Here is a 19,986-nt window from a genome sequence, read left to right as displayed (position 1 = left end):
AAAAAGGCAGACGATTTTGCTAATTAAAAAGACATCCGTTTTTGTCGCAATCGGGATCACGGACGTCCAATGCACACGATGTATAGAATAACGGACGTTATCACTGTGAAAAGTCAAAATAATGATCATGACAATCATTTTTTTATTAGTTGTTCACACAATTTTTCTTTTGTCACCGCTCTTTCTCCGTTTTTACTTTATAATTCAATGGACTTTTTAAGAAAGCCGCATCCAAAGGCCAATTAGTAACCCAAACTAGAATAATGTACCAACAGCCGTCATTGCACTAAGGGGAGGCCAGGCTGCTAAATGACGTCCATTATTTTAGACTCATTTTAAATGGAGCTGAAAAAACATTGCGTGAACATAGGCGTAAAAAATATGCCTATTAATGGGGGTCAGCAAGAATACAATTTTAGGAGATAATAATATAATTGATAATATAAAATAATATAATAATTTAGGAGTTATCATTTTTTTTATTTTTTTATTTAGGTTTTCCACTCTCTAGAGACGATCCCTTTCCTAAAGCAATAGATTCCATGCATTTTCCATTGTCCGGATGTTACAATGTCTGTACGGTTATTCTCTCTACATTGATACACACAGATATTTATAACAAAGACAAATAATCAATTCCGAATCCAGAAGTGAATTTCTGATTTCATATAATCTCGCAATCATTTTCAATTAGGAATACGAAGCAAATCCAATCAGACATCATGACAATATGCCATGCGAGCCCTGCCACCGAGACCAGAAGTCAGTGTTTTCCCTTCCCCCTTCCCTGACCTCTCTTCTCTCTAGAAACTAGTGCAGACCAACCACTTCCCAAGCCTCTCCATGACAACAGTGCTTTCTCCATTCTATGTGTGTTCTCATTTAACTCTTACAAAAAGAACTCTGGCTGTGCCCTTGAGGGAGCTCTGTATGAAGAAGCAGTAATGCTAACAGGGTGGGTAGACGGAAGCGTAGACACAAGATTGCCTGCGTTTGTATTTGTATATGTGGCTGAGGATAACATATACAAGTTTCCCGATAGATTGTTTTCTCGCTATAAAGAGAAATAGTATTATGATCCGCATTTCTCGTCTTTCAGAAGAATTTCACGAGACGCAACCGTTCTCTAGGGGTTGTATGTTCCGACATCTGATAGATGTATAATGCACATCAATGCATTTTTTTTTTTTTTTTTTTGCTTAAATTAATGAAACCTTTGCTACTGTATAGAAAGAGTGATTTCTTGCTTACCCCAGGATCTATTGCTTGGAACTGATGACACATTACAATTCCCATAATATTGAATTTATTAATAACGAAATTAAAAACATTCCGTAAGAGATTTGTCGATTTGTTTCTGGAAGGAATGTCGCTTTACTGTAAGCAGATTACTGTATTGTTTAGTGTAATTTTTGTTAATACATCATACTAGCTAAGGTTACAGGGATGTTATAATGTCATATTTACACTCACCGGCCACTTTATTAGGTACACCATGCTAGTAACGGGTTGGACCCCCTTTTGCCTTCAGAACTGCCTCAATTCTTGGTGGCATAGATACAACAAGGTGCTGGAAGCATTCCTCAGAGATTTTGGTCCATATTGACATGATGGCATCACACAGTTGCCGCAGATTTGTCGGCTGCACATCCATGATGTGAATCTCCCGTTCCACCACATCCCAAAGATGCTCTATTGGATTGAGATCTGGTGACTGTGGAGGCCATTTGAGTACAGTGAACTCATTGTCATGTTCAAGAAACCAGTCTGAGATGATTCTAGCTTTATCACATGGCGCATTATCCCGCTGAAAGTAGCCATCAGATGTTGGGTACATTGAGGTCATAAAGGGATGGACATGGTCAGCAACAATACTCAGGTAGGCTGTGGCGTTGCAACTATGCTCAATTGGTACCAAGGGGCCCAAAGAGTGCCAAGAAAATATTCCCCACACCATGACACCACCACCACCAGCCTGAACCGTTGATACAAGGCAGGATGGATCCATGTTTTCATGTTGTTGACGCCAAATTCTTACCCTACCATCCGAATGTCGCAGCAGAAATCGAGACTCATCAGACCAGGCAACGTTTTTCCAATCTTCTACTGTCCAATTTCAATGAGCTTGTGCAAATTGTAGCCTCAGTTTCCTGTTCTTAGCTGAAAGGAGTGGCACCCGGTGTGGTCTTCTGCTGCTGTAGCCCATCTGCCTCAAAGTTGGTCGTACTGTGCGTTCAGAGATGCTCTTCTGCCTACCTTGGTTGTAACGGTTGGCTATTTGAGTCACTGTTGCCTTTCTATCAGCTCGAACCAGTCTGCCCATTCTCCTCTGACCTCTGGCATCAACAAGGCATTTCCGCCCACAGAACTGCCGCTCACTGGATGTTTTTTCTTCTTTGGACCATTCTCTGTAAACCCTAGAGATGGTTGTGCGTGAAAATCCCAGTAGATCAGCAGTTTCTGAAATACTCAGACCAGCCCTTCTGGCACCAACAACCATGCCACGTTCAAAGGCACTCAGATCACCTTTCTTCCCCATACTGATGATCGGTTTGAACTGCAGGAGATTGTCTTGACCATGTCTACATGCCTAAATGCACTGAGTTGCCGCCATGTGATTGGCTGATTAGAAATTAAGTGGAGAGACCTCCATGCACAGCCACAGCTCTATACACTCTGTGCATCCACTTATGAGACCTGTGATCAGTGGCCTCCAGCACCTGGGCTGACTTGGCCAAATAGAAAAACCTGGACTGGCCAGTAAGGGAATGACAGGCCCCACTACCAACCTGCCTGTCATTCCATAAAATCCAGGCCCTTTTACAGCAACTAAAAACAGTCCCATAGCAAGTAGTTTGCTATGGGTTGTAACTTTCCTGGATTCCTCCATATCGCACCGAGCTTTCCCTGGATGAGGTACGGACTTCCTGGAACCTAGTGCTCACGTATGACAAGTATCTCGGGGAGATATAGCGATTCCCAACCACCATTCCTGTCACTGTCTCACACCATATATCATCACATGGTTTCTTAAAGGAACTCTAAATGTAAAAGAAAAAAAACAAAAAAACACTTGCACATCATGTTTGGAAAATCAGCCTTTCCACATGTCCTTTTTTGATCAAAAGGAATATCAGATCTCATTCCTTAGGGAATAATTCTTCTCCTCTCCAAAGTCTTTTTCTCTTTTTTGTTAAAAGAAAAAAAAATGTACAGGAGAGTGGATTTCATATGATGGAGGCCTTACCTTAATATCCTCTGTTCTGTTCCATGTTGCAATTCTAAGAGTGAGAAAAAATACAATTTTCTATTTAGGTTTCTAGACACATCCATGTTGTCTCTACTTATGCTTCAAAGACCTCACATCACTCTTTGGTTCTATGACCTGGCTAAAATGTGTGTAACACATCCAGGTATGGCCCATTCCCTTCTATGGACACGGTGTGATTCCTTATTTGACAGAGGAAATTAAGATTAGCTGATGTTTTGCTGCGTTCGTTTACACGGAATAATTATCGTTCGAATTCGATCATTATCGCGCAAATTCGAACGATAATCATTCTGTGTAAACGAACGCAGCAAAACATCAGCTAATAATAATCGTATGTGTAAACGCAGCGAACGATCAAACGACGAGCGAGAAATCGTTCATTTTGATCTTAAAACATGTTCTTAAATCGTCGTTCATCGTTTGCAAAAATTTCGCAGATCGCTCCGTGTAAACAGTCGTTCACCGATTTAACCTATGTGCAAGATAGACTTAAGCGATCGCAAGCCGATCGCAAAATGATATATCTTTCCGTATAAACGCTGATCGTTATAAAAAATAAATTGTTACTTCAAAATCGTTAATCGTATGATCAGGCGAATTATCGCTCCGTGTAAACGCAGCATTTCGCTTGGTAATAATAGTTGTTCAAAGCTAGTTATGGCAGAGAGACCCCATGATAAGATTTTCATCAGGGGACTAAGCACATAAAATCATGTAAAAATATACCTTTTATTAAGGCCCCCTTCACACAGAGCAAGAGGGGCGGAATTCTGCAGCGGTATTGTCAGCCGCGGAATGCCGTTCGCCTCTGTGTCATAATGACACTCTATAGGAGGCGCGCACTCAGGGTCTCTCCGCGCTGAAGAATTAACATGTTCATTCTTCAGCGCTGAGCGATGCGGGGCGCGCACCTCCCATAGAGTGTCATTATGACAAGGAGGCTAAAGGCATTCCGCCGCGGAATTCCGCCCCTCTTGCTCTGTGTTAACGGGACCAAAAGGAGAAGTCCTACCAAATTTTAAAAAGCGAGGAGGGCAGTGTCGGACTGGGGTCCTGTAGTTGGGTCCTAGGTGCATCATACACTGGATGTTTTGTGGGAGATCAAAATTCAGAGTTCTGTGGGGGCTCAGTGTAGGGAAGTGACCCCAGAACATCACTAATAGGGGATAGAACAAAAACATCTACTTCTACCATATTATCACCATACAGTGACGGTTTCCATATTATCACCAAATCCAGAAAACCAAGAACAATATTACCAATAATACCTGTATTTAAGAAAAAAAATATTAGCACCTCACCGTGACCAACACCATTACCACCACATAGTGACTAAGGGGTCAACTACACATTTGTAGAATTGATGTCGGGAGCTCTAAGGCAGTTTAAAAGTTTGAGCTAGTGTACTGTAGTGACCGCGGGGCTGTGTCAGTACACTAGCGCAAACCATACACAGACCCATTTAGACCACAATGGTACACAGGCTCTGCAAACTATAGAAGTGATTACAGTGCAGTTACTAATGACTCACAGGTGAGTCTCTGATTGCAGTAGCTCACTTTTCGATTTCTTCTCCATTTGGCATGGCCATCATGAAGACTTCTCCAACGACAACCCGTTTGCAGGGGGGGGGCAGCTGGGGGTGACTGGGGAAGGGGAGGCAGCTTGGGGTGACTGGGGCAGGGGAGGCAGCTTGGGGTGACTGGGGCATTGGAACAGCTAGGGGTGATTGGAGCAGGGGGGCAGCTGGGGGTGGCTGGGGCAGGGGAGGCAGCTTGGGGTGACTGGGGCAGGGGAGGCAGCTTGGGGTGACTGGGGCAGGGGAGGCTGCTTGGGGTAAAAGTGACAGCATGGCAGCTGGAGGTGACAGGGGCGGGGGGAGGGGTTAGCTGGGGTGACTGGGGCAGGAGGGGTTAACTAGGAGTGAGTGGTGCAGCTGGTGGTGACAGGAGCAGGGGAACCAGTTGGAGGCGACTGGGCAAGGAGGGGCAGCTGGGATTGACTGGGGCAGCTGGAGATGACAGGGGGTGACTGGGGATTCTGGGGTGACCGGGACAGCTGAGGGTAACTGGGGAAGGTGGGGCAAATGGGAGTGACTGGTGCAGCTGGGGGCTGCTGGAGGTGACAGGGGCAGTTGAGGTGACTGAGGGTGCTGGAGGTGATAGGGGGACTGCTGGGGGTGACTGGGGCATGAGGGACAGCTGGGAGTGACTGGGGGGCAGCTAGGGGTAAAAGAGGGACAGCTAGGGTGATGGGGACAGCTGAGGGTGACTGGGGCTGCTGGGGGTGACAGCGGGACAGCTGGGGTGACTGGGGGAGACAGGGGGACAGCTAAGGGTGACAGGGGCACAGCTGGGGTGACTGGGGCTGCTGGGGATGACTGGGGCTGCTGGAGGTGATAGCTGGGGGTGACAGGGAGAGAGCTGGGGTGACGGGGACAGCTGAGGGTGACTGGGACAGCTGAGGGTGACTGGGGCTGTTGGGGGGACAGCTGGGGGTGACAGGGAGACATCTGGGGTGACAGGGACAGCTGAGGGTGACAGCTGAGGGTGACTGGGCTGCTAGCGGGACAGCTGGGGTGACTGGGGCTGCTGGGGGAGATAGGGGGACAGCTGGGGGTGAATGGGGGACAGCTAGGGGTGACAGGGGGACAGCTGGGATAAATGGGGCTGCTAGGCATGACGGGGGACAGCTGGGGTGACTGGGGTGACAGCGGACAGCTGCGGGGGACAGGTGAGGTAAATGGGGCTACTAGGGGTGACAGGGGGACAACTGGGGTGACAGGGGGACAGCTGGGGTGACTGGGGGTGACAGGTAGACAGCTGGGGTGACAGGACAGCTGAGGTGACTGGGGATGACAGGAGGACAGATGGGGTGACTGGGGCTACTGGAGGTGACAGGGGGGCAGCTGAGGGTGACTGGGGATGCTGGGGGACAGCTGAGCGTGACTGGGACTTCTGGGGGACAGCTGAGAGTGACAGGGAGACAGCTGGGGTGATGGGGACATCTTAGGGTGACTGGGGGACAGCTGAAGGTGACTGGGGCTGCTTGGGGGACTGGGGGACAGCTGGGGTGACAGGGAGACAGCTGGGGGTGACGGGGACAGCTGAGAGTGACAGGGAGACAGCTGGGGTGATGGGGACATCTTAGGGTGACTGGGGGACAGCTGAAGGTGACTGGGGCTGCTTGGGGGACGAGGGGACAGCTGGGGTGACAGGGAGACAGCTGGGGGTGACGGGGACAGGTGGGGTAAATGGGTCTGCTGGGGATGGCAGGGAGACAGCTGGGGTGACTTGGGGTGACAGGAGGACAGCTGGGGTGACTGGGGGTGACAGAAGGACAGCTGGGGTGACTGGGGCTGCTGAAGGTGACAGGGGGACAGCTGAGGGTGACTGGGGCTGCTGGGGGACAGCTGAGGGTTACAGGGAGACAGCTGGGGTGATGGGGACAGCTGAGGGTTACTGGGGGACAGCTAAGGGTGACTGGGGCTACTGGGGGGACAGCTGGGGGTGACAGGGGGACAACTGGGGGGACAGGTGGGGTACTTAGGTCTGCTGGGGTGACAGGGGTCAGCTTGGGTGACGGGGTGACAGGGGGACAGCTGTGATGACTGGGGATAACAGGAGGACAGCTGGGGTGACTGTGGGTGACAGAGGGACAGCTGGGGTGACTGCGGGTGACAGGAGGACAGCTCGGATGACTGGGGGTGACAGGAAGACACCTGGGGTGACTGGGGCTGCTGGAGGTGACAGGAGGACAGCTGGGGTTACTGGGGCTGCTGGGGGACAGCTGAGGGTGACAGGGGCTGCTGGGGGTGACAGGAGGACAGCTGTAGGAGCAGCTGAGGGTGACAGGGGCAGAGCAGACACATAACCCTCACCAGCTCTCTCACACGTCCCTGGTCTCAGGAGGGGAAGAGGCTGCACAGGCCGCAGGGACCATCTGATTGGTGGATGGCCGAACTAGGTCGTGCATGGGGGGGCTCTGGCGCCATTACTTCTGCTGATGCCAGCAATGATAGGGCGGCAGCAGTGTATCACTGTCGGGGGCCCTGCTGCCCATCTCACAGTGTGCTGCAGGCTTTGGGGGCTAGGGCCTACCTCCTTTGGTGGCCCAGTTTGACGCTGGAGTAAGGCACCGAAGGGTGGGGGTGCGGGAAAATAATATATATAACACAAACTCACCCATCCCTATGACTCCTTTGTGCTGCTCTCGGGTACTGTTGACAACCACTGTGTGGTGACCCCCTGAGGTGTTATGTCGGAGGATCGGCCGGTCACTTCCTAGATGGTGCTAGACTTGCTAGACTTCTGTGGTGGTTGGCCGAGATGTAGCCGGACCCTGAGATGTTGTGTCGTGACGCCAGTGCCGGTTGGGCACACAGGTATGGTGGCACACCAACTTTTATTTTAAAGGGCCGAATACACCTTGTTCCCCTGTGGTCAGTGACCTGCCGGGTTGCTACGGGGGCCCTTGGGATGTGATCATGGTGGAGGCAAAGAATATACTAAGTAAAATTGGGTGATAACAATATAGGTCACAGTCAGTACTTTGGATACAAGCTACAAATACACACTATTCATAGATAGCAGCACAATATACCATCACCTTCACAGTGGCCTGCAGATTACTGTAATGCACATATAACAAAAGCATTGCTGTATAGTATAGTGATATAGAGATCCAGTGGATAATGGAAATCACTGTCCCTACAGGGACATCTTACTTGCCAGAGATGATGATTGCGGTTGCAGAAAATCTGCACATGTGAACATACCCTATGTCTCTGACCCTACTTAACTCTAATTAATTAGCCATTACACCAGTATGTAACAGACAGTTTCAGAGTCTCATTGCTCTTACAGTAATGAAATATGTATTTAAAGATGTAGAACGCTTCGTGTAGTATTGTAGAAGTCTTGTAGAGAACATTTTCTTCTGCACTTTTCTATTTTCAGCTGCTGGGTATTTAAAGTGCGTTTACACGAAACGATAATTGGCCCGATCGTACGATTAACGATGTCGGAGTACCGATTTTTTTCATAACGGTCAGCGTTTAGACGGTACGATATATCGTACGGAAATTCATTTTGCGATCGCTTAAGCCTATCTCACACATTGGTTCTATTGGCGAACGACTTTTTTGTTTTTGTTTTGTTTTCCCCATAAAAATAGCTGTGTTTTTCTAATCCCGGATTACCCTGTTTAACCCTAATACTGCACCCTTTCAACTTTCTGTCCTATGTGTTGTGTATGTTGTGCTCATTGCACCACGCTATAGTTTCGCCTTTCTCAGTTTGTTATTGCCCATCTATGGGAGAGCGCGCTCCTCTGCTGCTGCCGCCGCTCTCTGCTCATGAAAGTGATCTGTCACTTTTTTGAGCGGAGAACGGCGGCAGCGGAGGAGCGCGCGTTCTCCCATATATGGGTAATGACACACGGAGACAGGTGGGATTCCCGCCAAAGAATTCTACCTAATTTACTCATCTAATTTAGTGTGAACATACCCTAATAAGGTAAAAAAGTGACCTTTAGTGGAGCTCATTTGAAATGTCTACTCCTATGGTGTGTTGTGGTGTCCACCCCTGGTATGAAGGTGGGATGGCCGGTCACTTGCTAGATGGTTAGATGTGACGCCACTTCTTTGGTGGTTGGCTGAGATATAACCAGGTCCAGTGATGTTGTGTTGTGATGCCAGTGCCAGTTGGGCACACAGGTATGGTGGCACACCTGCTTTTAGTTTACAGGGCCAGTTATATCTTGTTCCCCTGTAAACAGTGTCCTGCTGGGTTGTGACCCACCTGGACTATTGGCACTGCCACCCACAGAAATTGGAAATGACCCAAGGAATGTACTGTATGTGTACTGTGTTGGTGCTTGACAAGGAATCCCAGAGTCTGTTTATCATAAAATCTGTTTTACTCCAAGAATACTAATGTGCAGCAGGTCATACAGCTTTGCATTGATATAAGACGTTTCACTTGACAAATCACTTGATAGTTCAGGGTCTAGATTTGAGGTGAGAGTGTAGATAATGTTCAGTTGTGCTGACTGGGTTACGTGCTGAGAGGTTTATAGAAGAGGTTCAGAATAGTAGAGAGGAAGCTGTAGTGAGAGTTCCAACCCAAGTAGTGCTGTGCTCTGCTGGGATGTTGGAGGTAGAAATAGAAGAATACTTGGGACGAGAGAGAGAATACTTGTGCCCGTGTTTTGCCTCTTTTTAGTCTTCGCACCACCTTTTGCCCTACCAGTGTCGGGGGACCCGTTCTAGTGGGTGACACAAGCCCCAGACCCTGTTACCTGGAATAAGCGGAATGCTGAGGGTTCCCTACTGACACCTACGCTGCAAGATAGAGTTCATAGACTTCTAGCAACTTTGCTCTATCCGGATCAGTTCCTAGCTTTGCTTTGTGGGTACTGTCCTGCACTGTGACTCTCCTTGTCCACGGCATGGGTTGAGATTATCTCTGACTTGTCCTCTCTAGTGAAGGGCCTAACACTGCATAGTGTTGAGTGGAGTTACTTGAAAAGAAATGGTTAGCTTCATGTGCCTAGGTTGCACACTGAGACTGGGGACCTGGCAGAACGCCAGGGCCCAACTGGACCGCTGTAGAGAGCGTTCTGGCTTGTGTCCTTCCTCTACAGAGTCTAGCGACAAAAAGCGACTACACTTCCTCTACCCATGTGACTTCCTATCTACAGCCCCTGTAAGGTGTGCTGTGAATGGGTGAAGAGTACATATGTAAGAAGTAAAGAGAGAAATGATAGGATAGAAGAAAAAAGTACTCCCATTGGTCTACAGATCCATGTGACATACAAATAAACAATAACCTTTGTAAGTTCATATACTTACAATAGCGACATGTTGTGCGAAACTGTAACACTACTACATCACCACTTACATCCAAAAAGTACAGGCTTTTGCGAAGGGTGCAACTACTAGCAACACAGGCAGGAAAATGTAGTTGTCAGGCATAAGCCATCAAAGTGGGCCTTCTAACCAGTAGTTAGGGGGAAAAGCTCCTGCTATTGGGGATTTTAGGTGATAGTGATTAGCCCCACTATGACACTTAGAGCAGCTTGCCAGGAAACAACTGTCCAGTTGTATGCTAAGTTTGTCAAAACCTGTCTAAGGGAATTTCTTATGTGGTTAACCTCTTAACGACGCATGACGGGTATACCCGTCATGCGGCCGTTAAGAGTAAACAGAGAGGGCTCCCGGCGTGAGCCCTCTCTGCAGCGCGCGGTCCCCGGTTGCTAAGTGCAGCCAGGGACCGCGTGTATTAGCCAGCGCGGCCGATCGCCGCGGCCGACTAATTAACTATTCAAATGCCGCTGTCAAAGCTGACAGCTGCATTTGAATAGCAGCTGTGCCCCCTCTCCCTGGTGTCCAGTGGGGGATCTCCCCCCCGCGATGCGATCGCTGAGGGGAGATCCGTTCTAATGAGCCGGCCGGGGCTCAGCGTCGGAATGACGCTGATCCCGGCTCGGCAATCTATTCAGATGGTCTGCAGCAGACCATTATAATAGAGCACCGATCTGATGGATCATTGCTCTATAATATACACAGGATTGATCTCAATGGGAGATCAGTTCTGTGTATATAGAAGTCCCCCAGGGGGCTTCATATTACTGTGAGTGAAAGTGAAAAAAAGTGTTTTTATTAATAAAAAATCCCCTCCCCTAATAAAAGCCTGAATCACCCCCCTTTTCCCATTTTACAAATAAAAATAAATAAATAAATAAATAAACATGTTTGCTATCGCCGCATGCGTAATCGCCCGAACTATTAATTAATCCCATTCCTGATCTCGCACGGTAAACGGTGTAAGCGCAAAAAAATCCCAAAGTGCAAAATTGTGCATTTTTGGTCGCATCAAATTTAGAAAAAATGTAATATAAAGCGATCAAAAAGTCGCATATGCGCAATCAAGGTACCGATAGAAAGAACACATAATGGCGCAAAAAATTACACCTGACACAGCCCCATAGACCAAAGGATAAAAGCGCTATAAGCCTGGGAATAGAGCGATTTTAAGGAACGTATATTTGTTAACAATGGTTTAAATTTTTTACAGGCCATCAGATACAATAAAAGTTATACATGTTACATATCGTTTTAATCGTAATAATTTGAGGAACATATATAACAACTAAGTTTTTCCATAGGACACACGGCGTAAAAATGAAGCCCCCCCAAATAAAAATATTTGCGTTTTTTTTTCAATTTCACTGCGCATATAATTTTTTTCTGGTTTCGCAGCATATTTTATGGAAAAATTCAGCCTGTCATTGCGAAATACAATTAGTGACGCAAAAAATATGGGCTCATGTGGGTCTGTAGGTGTAAAATGCAAGTGCTATGGACTTTTAAGCACATGGAGGAAAAAACGAAAACGCAAAAACAAAAGTTAGCACAGTCCTTAAAGGGTTAAAGGGGTTATCCAGGGCTACAAAAACATGGCTACTTTCTTCCAGAGACCAGACGACTCTTGTCTATAGTTCAGGTGTGGTTTGCACATAATCTCCATTCGCTTCAATGGAACAGAGTTACAAAACCTGCACCCAAACTGTAAACAAGAGAGGTGCTGTCTCTTGAAGAAAGTGGCCATGTTTTTGTAGCACTGGATAACTCCTTTAACCTCTTAACGATGAAGGACGAGTAAGTAAGTAAGAGTAAGCAGAGAGGGCTCCCGGCACGAGACCTCTCTGCAGCGTGCAGTCCCCAGTTGCTATGTGCAGCTGGGGACCACATGTACTAGCCGGCGCGGTCGATCGCTGCTCCCGGCTAATTAACTATTTAAAAGGTCCCTGTCGTTATAACTTTCAAAATCTAAATCAACAGTAGATGTGATATAAAGCAAGTTTGCAATATACATGCATTTTGTTGTTATCTTGCTGTAAAACAAAACTGTACTTACCAGAAATCCAGGTCCAGTCTCCTGAAGGCAGATTTCCTGACATGCTGGTTGTAAAAAAACGACTAAACACAGGAATTCTGTCCAGTATAGAGAGCCATGGCTCAATGTATCCATCAATCACATGTCTGCCTTCTCTGTGAGCGCTAAGATGGCCTGGGATACACAGGATTTTCTGTTTTCTGACTGTTTCCAGTTTTTTTTTTTTTTAGAAAAAAAAAAAAGAGTCAGGAAACAGGAAGTGCTGTGTTTTCCATGATAACTAAAAAATAAATAAGGAATGTAAATTGCAAAATCACTATATATCACATCTACTGTTAATTTAGATTAGATTTTGAAAGTTATAACAACAGTGACACTTTAAATGCAGCTGTCAAAGCTGACAGCTGCATTTAAATAGTAATTGTGCCCCTGTCCCTGGTGTCTAGTGGGCGGATCGACTCCCATCCCCCCCCCCCCCGCCCGTAATGCGATTTTAGAGGGGAGATCCCTTCTACTGAGCCGGCCAAAGCTCAGGGTTGGCGCTCCTGGACTGGGCAATAGCAGACTAGTAACATTAGGGTGGGGAGGGCCAAAAATGCCCCTTCCCATCCTGGTACTACTAGGCTGCCGCTGTTTTTTTTTTTTAACCTGCCTGGTTATGAAAATGGGAGGAACCCTATGCATTTATTTAATGAATAAATAATTTTGAAAAAACGCATTGGGTTACCCTCATTTTCATAACCAGCCTGGGTAAAAAACCAAACAGCAGCAGTCTAGTAGTACTAAGGTGGGAAATGCCTTTTTTTGCCTCTCCCCAACCTTATAATACCAGCCTGCCACTGCCTAGCCCAGAAGAGCCCATTTTGATACTCTGGGACTACTGGCTGGGTGCCTAGGTCTTCTCAGTACCCCTGGTGTTGTGAGTACTGGGGTAAAAATGGGGAGGGGGGTGTTGCGTTAGTGCTAGCCATTTTATACTGGCTAATACTTGTCCCCAGCTTAGTTATGGATGCCGTCCACCAAATGTGGCACAATCCTCTGGATAGTGATATCTGAAAAACAAAAGGGAAAACACACAAAAAAGCCAGGAGCAAAACACCCATCATTTTGACATGGTGTTTTGCACCTTACCATAAGCAGCATCTTGGCAGATGCTGCTTACAGTCTGCCACACAAGAGGTTAGATAAAGATGCATGGCATCCACACTTAACCATTTGTGTGCCAGACTGAACAATGTGGCCTCAAGGGGGTAAAGTAAGGATGCATGCCATCCTCACTTAACCCATTGGGGCCACATTGAAACACTGCACAAACTTATTGAGAGCATTAACATATTTCCTTTTATATTCTGTATTAAATTGCCATAGTTACCTTTAAAGGGGTTATCTGGCAAGTTAAAACTTCCATATACAATTTGTAAGTTAAAGGAGTATTCTCATCTCAGCTAACATAGTTATAATCGTAGGACTCATTAAGTTAAATATTTTTCACTCCTTCTCCTAATATTCTGCCATTCCCTCCCATTGTTTACAGCTCGTCTAGGTTACAGACCACCACTCTGCTCTAAAAAAACAGCGGTCTGGTTGGTGTATATTGAGCTATAACATACTGTAGATATATAGAGATATAGGGGAGATTTATTAAACATTATAGAATTGGCTTAGTTGTCCTTAGCAACCAATCAGATTTCACATTTTTTATTTTCCAAAGAGTCTGTGAGGAATGAAAGGTGGAATTTGACTAGTTAATAGGGGCAACTAAGTCAATTCTACTTTACACCAGTTTGATAAATCTCCCCCATTGTGCATAAATGCTGTATAATATATATAAAATATTTATACTATAGCTACATATACACCAGCCAGACCACTGCTTTTAGAACAGAGTGGTGGTCTGTTCCCTAGACAATGAGCCGTCAAGAATAAGAGGGAAAGAGCAGCATATCAGGAGAAGGAGACAAGTTTTCTTAAAGACTGTATTTACAAAAATATTTCAAGGGGTTGGCCACTTTATAGTAAAATTGCTCAGTGTACAGTATTAGTAACTGTACTCACTGTATATACTGACAGCAGCTCCCTGTATACCCCATAGAGCTAATATCAGACTCCCCTCCTCCAGGCTGTGGTACCCTGCTCTGTGGTGAGTCTGTCCATAAGATGGCGGACATGGAGAAGCATGTGACCACACCTCCCCCCCTGTGTCCACCACTGAGCCTGTAAATATGCCTTTGGAGGACAATGGGAGCAGGGCATGGTCACATGCTCTTCCATCTCGGCCATCTTATGGACAGCCTCACCACAAATCTAACCACTAATACTGTACACTGAACAATTTAACTATAAAGTGGCCAACCCCTTTAACTTGATAAGTCCTACGAGATGAATTCTATTAGTTTAGATGGAAGTACCCCTTTAAATGGAAAAACTGCATATGTAATGGTTGAATGTTTCTGTACGTCACATTTGACTGTATTTGAATCAGCACCAGTGCAAAGTATCATAAAAACAGCAGCCATGGTATTGTGATGGCCTTCTGAGGAGCAGAAGACAAATACTGTACATTGACTTACTGTATTCTGTATTATTGTGCTTTTTTTTTTATTTTTCGTCCACCACCATTTGTTATTTGTAGGCTCCAGTCCTTAGTCACAGCAGTCTACAGCACATCATCATCATGTTTTGTCCATGATCACTGTATACATTATTCATTTCTTTATAGTTTATGGAATACACATGTTCCTGGTCTGGTAGTCAGTAGTAAACTGCAGTTTTCATACCTCAGGGTCAATGATAATTGTGACAACCATCATTCCACTGTGGAGATAGATGGATGTCCATGCCATTTTCTGGTGCGTGCCTTTATTCTGTCATGATCAGCATCAGATGCGTTCTCAGTTCTCTAGTGGGTAATGTTGGAACCAGACTATTTATTTGCCTTTCTGTTAAAGGGGAACTGGTGTATTCTTTCCAGTCTGACAGTGCTCTCTGCTGCCACCTCTGTCCATGCCAATAACTATCCAGAGCAGCAGCAAATCCACATAGAAAAACCTCTGAACAGTTCCTGCTATGGACAAAGGTGGCAGCAGAGAACCCTTTGTCAGACGGGAATACGCTACTTCCTGCAGGACATACAGCAGCTGATAAGTACTGGAAAACTTGAAATTTTCAAATAGAAGTAAATTACAAATCTGTATAACTTTCTGACACCAGTTGGTTTAAAAGGATTTTTTTTTTCCGCTGGACCACTTTTATCTATTCATCTGTCCAATATCTATCTATCTATCTATCTATCTATCTATCTATCTATCTATCTATCTTTCTATCTATCTATCTATCTATCTATCTATCTATCTATTTATCTATCTATCTATCTATCTACTGTATCTATCTATCTATCTATCTATCTATCTATCTGCCTACCTATCTGTTATCTTATACATATCTGTCTGTATCTCTCTCTATAATAATTGATACATATGATCCAGCAAAAATCTTTTTCTTTTAAATCAACTGGTGTCAGAAAGTTATATAGATTAGTAATTTACTTGTATTTAAAAATCTCAAGTCTTCCCATACTTATCAGCTGCTGTATGTCCTGCAGGAAATGGTGTATTCTTTTCATTCTGACACAGTGCTCCCTGCTGCCACCACTGTCCGTGACAGGAACTGTCCAGAGCAGCAGCAAATTCCCATAGAAAACCTTCCCTACTATGAACAGTTCCTGTCTCGGCCAGAGATGTCAGCAGAGAGCATTGTGTCAGACTGAAAAGAAAACAACATTTTCTGCAGGACGTACATCAGCTGATAAGTATGGTAAGATTTGAGATTTTTAAATAGAAGTAAATTACAAATCTATCTAACTTTCTGAAACCAAAAGATTTTCGCTGAAATACCCCTTTAATTGTATAGTTATTATATTATATATTAGCCTTTAAATTTGGTTGGAAAACTAATACTCAATAAATTAAAAAAAATAAAAAAAAAAACTTTTGCAAATAATAAAAATACAAAAAAAATGCACGAGGTCGACACTTACTCCTACTTTAAACACTATACCATGACGATTCATTAAAACAGCATGAAGCTCCGAGGTCTGCCAATTATTTCCCCATAGCTTGTCTGACTGCTGCTTTACAACCTAACACTGCCTAGGCAACACCAGTCAGAGGGGATGTCAGACCAAAGGAGGATGAAATAGATGTCGAATCCTCAAGGAAGCTGACTGAGAGACCTTTAAGACAAAGAATAACATGTAAACATTGCCCTGCGTGAATTAAGAGAGAGGTTGATTAAATCTGAAATTCTGAAAGGCGCACGCGTTTTGCTAGGAACACGCTTTTGGGTGACATCTAAAAATTGCAAAATTTGGTGAATATATAGTCTTTTTTTTTTTTTATATCAGATGCACAGAAGCAGAATATTGAGGGAGAAAGTTCTATTAGTTCATTGTGTTTGCCTGCATCTGGCACATGAATTCTTTTTTTTTTTTGTGCCGTATATCGTGGTTAGATGCATCATCCGAATCTGTGCACATCAGCAATGTGAGAAGGTCTCTCCTGAGACACATTAGAAATACAGCTATTATTGATTAGTGTCCCTAGATAAACCACACAGGTTCCAGCACGATATATCGCACTGCCGCCTGGATTTATGGAATGATCAAAGAGGCATTTCCTATGGAGATACAACTTGTAGAGATGTATGATGAACTTTCTCTCCCAGATCTAGGCCACTGCTGTTTAATTAAGATGCTAAGGAAATGTTCCTGCTCGATACCCCCCTTGTGATGGTACCTCCACCCATGTCTACAAACAAATTATTTATGAAACAAAAATGGACAGGAAAGTTAAGCCTGTCATTTTATGCAAATGGGTATTAACCTGTTCAGGACCAGGCAGTTTTTTTGCCTTTGAGACTGCAATATCTTTTTCTGTTGATGTAGCTGTATAGAGATTTTTTTTTCACATTCTATTACTTCAATTTCATGTCATTGTTAAATTTTTCTTTAAATTCCAAAATTTCTGCTAGATCAGCGCTTGCTTACTGAGATTATTACATGGCTCGATGATCATGCAGCAAGGGACTGTCTCTCTCTATTTTAATAATCGTTGGTGATGTCCGTGCGGTCCTTGCCTTAAACTGTCAATGTCGTTTTATTTATTTATTAAATTTTTTTGCAGAAATCAATAGTACAGGCTATTTTAAGAAATGTATGTAATGTTTGTAATTGGGTTTATTAGCGAAAAATGCATTTTTATCATGAAAAGGCAGTTTGAAGCTCTCCCCCCTTTCTTCATGGTTTTCTATGGAGAGGGGAGGGAGATGAGGCACCAAAACAGGACATTAAAGAGTTAATTTACAGCTACATCACCTTGCTATCTCCTCTGAAGTCAGCACTGACCTCTCTGACCTCTGAATACCAGCTTTCACACAGCTCCCACTGTGTAATACTTTCTGCTCTGCTCTCTGCTGGCGACTAGTCTCCCTCTTCCTCCCTCCCCTCTCCATAGAACAGACAGGGGTCGACTGATGTAAACTAGTCAAGATTTCCTGGTAATGAGCAGTGAATGAGAGAGAGGACGGGGGGGGGGGGGGGGGGGCTGGGGAAAGTCTTTTTGAATGCAGCTAATGGCATATTTGCCTCATAAACCCAATTACAAAGTTTCTTAAAATCGCATGTACTCTTGATTATTGCAAAAAAAAAAACAGACAGTGACACTTTAACCCTTTGAGGACCAGGCCCAAAATGACCCAGTGGACCACGCAAATTTTGATCTTAGTGTTTCCGTTTTTCCCTCCTCCCCTTCTAAGAGCTCTAGCACTTTCAGTTTTCTATCTACAAGCCATGTAAGTGCTTATTTGTTACAGGAATAGTTGTACTGTGTAATGGCGTCTTTCATTTTACCATAACATGTATGATGGAATTCCAAATATATTATTTATGAAGATATAAATTGGTGAAATCGCAAAAAAGAATGCAATATGGTAACGTTTGGGGGGTTCCTGTGTCTACGTAATGCACTATATGGTAAAAGCGACATGATACCATTACTCTATAGGTCAGTCCGAACACAACCATATGCAGGTTACACAGATTCTCTAATGTTATATATTTTTTTTAAATGAAATCCTTTTTTTTGGCAATTAATTATAAATAAAATGGGACTATTGTGACGCTTATAACGGTTTTATTTTTTCACCTACGGGGCTGTATGGGGTGTCATTTTTTCCGCCATGATCTCTAGTTTTTATTAATACCATATTTGTGAAGATCGGACGTTTTGATCACTTTTTATTAATTTTTTTATATATATAATGTAACATAAAATCGGTAATCCGCGCACTTTTTTCCCTCTTTTCGTGTACGCCGTTTACCGTTCGCAATGACGCTTGTTATATTTTAATAGATCGGACAATTACGCACGCTACGGTATATTATATGTTTATCTATTTATTTATTTTTATATGTTTTATTTATATAATGGGAAAGGGGGGTGATTTCAACTTTTATTGGGGGAGGGGTTTTGGGGTAGTGTGTTAGTGTTTTTAACTTTTTTTTTTTTACACATTTGAAGTCCCTTTGGGGGACTTGTACATAGATTAGTTTGATTTTTACACTGACCATTGCTATGCCATAGGCACAGCATTGATCAGTGTTATCGGCGCTCTGCTCATTGAGCCTGCCTGTGCAGGCTCAGTGACCAGAGCGCCGATCGGACCGCACGGAGGCAGGTGAGAGACCTCCGGCGGCCCGTTTTACCGATCGGGACCCCCGCAGTCACACCGCAGGGGTCCCGATCGGTAAGTGACAGGGGACTCCCCCTGTCACTTACACTTAAACGCCGCGGTCGCGCCGCAATCGCGGCGTTTAAGGAGTTAATGACACGCGGCAGCGCGATCGCTGCAGCGTGTCATTACCGGTGAGGTCCCGGCTGCTGATTGCAGCCGGCCCCCACCTGCTATGAAGCGCGCTCCGCTCCGGAGCACGCTTCATAGCGTGAGAAACACCCAGGGCATACAGTTACGCCCTAGGTCGTCTGGGGACAGACTTCCATGGCGTAACTATACGCCCTGGGTCGTCTAAGGGTTAAAGGGAACCTGTCACCCCCCCCGTGCCAGGGTGACAGGCTCCCGACCCCCCCACTAGAGCCCCCTATACTTACCTGATCGCGCCGGGTCCCGCTTCTTGATCCAATCCGGTGACAGAGATTTCAGTACCCGAAGCCCGGCGCGCACTCCTGAGATGAGTCCAATGCTCATAGAGAATGAATGGAGCGTTGGACTCACCATTCATTCTCTATGGGCATCGGACTCATCTGAGGAGCGCGCGCGCCAGGCTTCGGGTGCTGAAATCTCTGTCACCTGACCAGATCAAGAAGCGGGACCCAGGGCAATAAGGTAAGTATAGGGGGCTCTAGTGGGGGGTTGGGAGCCTGAGGTCCTCTTTAAGTGTAAAATATTAAACTTAATACTTACCTCTCCACGCTCCCCAGTGTTCTTCTTGTTTCTGCCCTGTCCCCGCAGCCGCCGTTGAAACTTCAGAGACGGTCTCTGAAGTTACAGGCTGCTCAGCCAATCACCTGCCGAGGCGGGACAGCGCTGCAGTCAGTGATTGGTCAGACTAGTGTAGCAGCTTCATCAGTGGCAGTGGGGAGCGGGCAGAAGCAAGATGAACTTTGGGGAGCATGGAAAGGTATGTACCAAGTTTATTATTATTTTTACAAAGCTTTCATTAGCTGTCACCCACGCATCGGCATTACACATAGCAATGTGTGCCCGGCGGACAATGAAATTTAGGCAGGACCAAAAGACACA

The sequence above is a fragment of the Dendropsophus ebraccatus genome, chromosome 7 (genome assembly GCF_027789765.1).
Source record: "Dendropsophus ebraccatus isolate aDenEbr1 chromosome 7, aDenEbr1.pat, whole genome shotgun sequence".
NCBI classification, from domain to species: Eukaryota; Metazoa; Chordata; class Amphibia; order Anura; family Hylidae; genus Dendropsophus; species Dendropsophus ebraccatus.
This window is presented reverse-complemented; position numbering follows the sequence as displayed.